At 42.4% G+C, this 3,253-nt stretch overlaps 1 long non-coding RNA gene across 1 annotated transcript; it reads left to right on the top strand.

Annotated features, from left to right (window-relative positions):
- The first annotated feature begins 504 nt into the window (after nucleotides 1–504).
- LOC148056154 (uncharacterized) lies at nucleotides 505–3,024 on the top strand. The gene is made up of 3 exons (XR_015703881.1): nucleotides 505–604; nucleotides 1,213–1,349; nucleotides 2,879–3,024. It is a non-coding gene; the product is annotated as an uncharacterized LOC148056154 (long non-coding RNA).
- The last annotated feature ends 229 nt before the right edge of the window (nucleotides 3,025–3,253 follow it).

Genomic DNA, 3,253 nt, shown 5'->3' with positions numbered 1-3,253 from the left:
CTTCTCTACACAGAGCATCGCTGCTGTTGACAGAACATGGCATGCTTTTTTTCCTTGCTTATTTCCTTGGTTTGCTTTTCTATTATTATTATTTTGGGGGTTAAATCCTTTCTTGTAAGTGGTCAGAAATAGATAAATTGAACTAGGCTGAGCTGGGAGGCTGGACTAAGAGCACAGGTGGTGACCAAGATTGAGGTCGGGAGTGCTCTGCTCAAAGGGCCAAGGATGAGCAGAAGAGAGGGTTGTATAGTGTATAAACACGTGAAACCTCGCCTTTTGTTGTAGACGTGCTGTAGCAGTCAGTGTAACGCTGGCATCCTCTCTGCTCCTGCAAACACCACCACAGCTGCAGCAGCCTTCTCCTCCAGATGGCTGCCAGTTGGAGCAGCTCTTGCAAGAAAATCTTATAAATGTAGTACACTTAACTAATTGGCTTCCACAGTTTATTTAAAAGTCATCTAAATTTAATAGAGTTCACTATTTTATCAAAGGCATATAACTTTCTTTTACATTCTTCAGAATTGCCCGGAACACCTATGGCTTTGTAGCTGTCACCTGTGGACCTTTTTTGACTCAGGAGCTACTCTACAGGGGACCATGAAAGGTAACTAAAGATAGCAAAACTATTTTCAGTGGTCCTAAATTCAGAACAAAGAGGTCCGTGCTTCCACTAGAAAAAAAAATGAAAATGACTGATCAAAACCCAGGGTTTTCCACTGAGCTCTGCAAGACCCATTCACTCACTAGTCATACAAAATCTGTGAAAACCTCATCACGAGGGAGCAAGCCTGCTATCAAACAAGCATGAAATTAATAATTTTTATTTCTGCTTTTTGTTGATGTGAACACAGGCAGTCTAATGGAATAAATATTTAGACACACTTGATGACAACAATCAGTTTTTACAGGTAGGACTAGATAATAAATATTTTAAAAGACCTTTTAAATAAGATATAACAACTAAATAACTAAATGTTGTTTTTATGAAAAACACCTGCAGTGGTTTTGCTGTTGTGCTGCATTTCAATCACATACATTTGAGTTGTATGTTATGAAGCTAACAAAATACCTTCTTGTCCTTCAGTGATACAGCAGACGTTTTTTTAATTTTAAGTTCTGATTTTTCATAACCTTGATTTCTTTTTCTTGCTCTACAAAAGTATTTATGTTTGGATTTATAGCTACCGCACAGCATTTCTCTCTATATTCTAGGTTGGATGAACAAAGGGAAACTCACTGGAGTCTGTGATATATTGTACTGGTGATCCGATCTAGAGACAAGAACACGCTGGTGCTGGACAGGGATGGGAAAGTCTGGAGATCTCTTTATCTCCTTAAAACACAGCAAGGTGAGTGTTGTTTCCCCTCTTGACACACAGAGAATTTTTGTGTTTTTCTTGGCTCTGATCTTACGTTATTACCATATGTTTGCTTAGGGCTAAGACATGCTCAAAACAATTCAATAACATATGAAATTCAACACCATACTAATTTAATAAACAAAAGTAGGACGGTCAACAGAAGAGCAGAGAAAGTCTTCAGAAAAGCCGCAGAGAACAGATTTTCCCCAAACTAAGACATGCTTGGAAGAGAGCCTATTTAGAAATAAAAATCTCTGGTTCATTTAGCTCTAGATGATGCATCCCACTTACCCTATTTCAAACCCTTTATGGAGAGAAGCTGTTGAGTTTATCCAAGGGTCTGGTCCCCTTTCAGTGAGCAGAAACATTCCCCCCGAACAGGCTGCCAGCCTGGGAGCACACTATATCTGTATGTGTATATATATATATACACACACATACATATATATATATGTATATATACAGGTTTGCAGAGCAGAGCAGAGCCGCCTGTGCTGATGCTTGTGCACACTTGTTATGTTTCTGGAGGTTCAGTAACATGGGTCATTCACAGGAGCTTGGCATAAGGTGGAAGGGGAAGACTTAGCTTTCATGTCCGTTTCTTTCCAGGGCAACACAAAACCTCGTAGGTAGCTTTGACCTGGCCTCTCAGTTCAATTCTACTTTAGATATATGAGAGCAAGGTAAGGGGAAATGCAAAGATCCAACAGGAAGAGTCGTCTCCAATTCCCTACGAAGTCCCTGAGACTTCTCAAGCTGTGCTTTTCAAGCGACATTTTTTGTGCCCTCTCTACATGCAGTTGATACCGTTTTCTATAGCAAACACACAGCAATGTGTATGCCTTCACAACCTCCTGGAAAGGCACCCTGTGCCCACAGCAAGAGATAGGTGAGGAGAGCGTAAGCACAGAGCAGATGAATGAATCAGCAGCAGACAACAAGGAGCCAGCAGTGAAGTCCCTGGGCAAAGCCTTGTCTCTTGATTCAGGGTCCCCTCTCCTCACCATTGGGATATACTGCTTCAGGTGCAAGGAAATTAATGTGCATTTTCACGCTGGTCAAAGGAATTACCCACTGCAATAGCCCTTTCAGACCCAGCCTGACCTTCAGTCTTGCAAAAGGGCTGGTAGCTGTTGCTTGCAATGGCAAGAGCTGGCCTTACTACCACCGTGCCAAGGGCCACTCCAGCTCCGATCCAGGCGGTGAGCCTTGCTCCTGCCTTTTGGGGAGAGCCTGAGGCTGTATTAAGTGGAAGCGATCAAACCAGGTGGATTTCAGTTCACTTGTTCCATGCAATGCCTCATATTTACACAGCTGTGGCTCTTTGCTAAATATGAGCACTTTCTGAGGGGCTCAGCATTTTCACCTCGCCCTTTTTTTTCAGGAAACCTAATGCCCAAATGGGAAAGCTGAAAATATATCCCTAGCAGGGAGTGGAAATGTATGAATCGAATCACCCCTTCAAAAAAAGGGGCTTTTATACAAGAAATGCCACAGCAGATTTTTTTTTTTTTCAGGGATATGTTGACATTACAGATGAAAAAGCCTGCCTCAATCAAATACGAACCAGAAGAACATGGCTTCCTAGAAGGCGTGCTTGTCTAGACAGCCCATCAGCAGCCTAACCACAGAACGGGCCCAATGGCAGCTGCAAAGCTGTCAAAACAGCTCCTTGCATAGTCTGTCGCTGAGCCATACCCAAAGCAAAGCCTCTGTGCTCGGTGGTTATTGTACAAAGATGGAGAACAGCAGTAATACAATGTATGAGGAAACTGCACTCTGCCACAGCCTGTTTGGACAGTTTCTTCAAAAATGTAATCACAGCATTGACTGAGCTCATGAATTTCAAATGGCTGTCAATTATGGTTGGCAGCAGGACCACAAAAGCCTTC

Source organism: Nipponia nippon, unplaced genomic scaffold, assembly GCF_047370975.1.
Source record: "Nipponia nippon isolate SJK-2023a ecotype South Korea unplaced genomic scaffold, ASM4737097v1 scaffold_17, whole genome shotgun sequence".
NCBI classification, from domain to species: domain Eukaryota; kingdom Metazoa; phylum Chordata; class Aves; order Pelecaniformes; family Threskiornithidae; genus Nipponia; species Nipponia nippon.
This window is presented reverse-complemented; position numbering and strand designations above follow the sequence as displayed.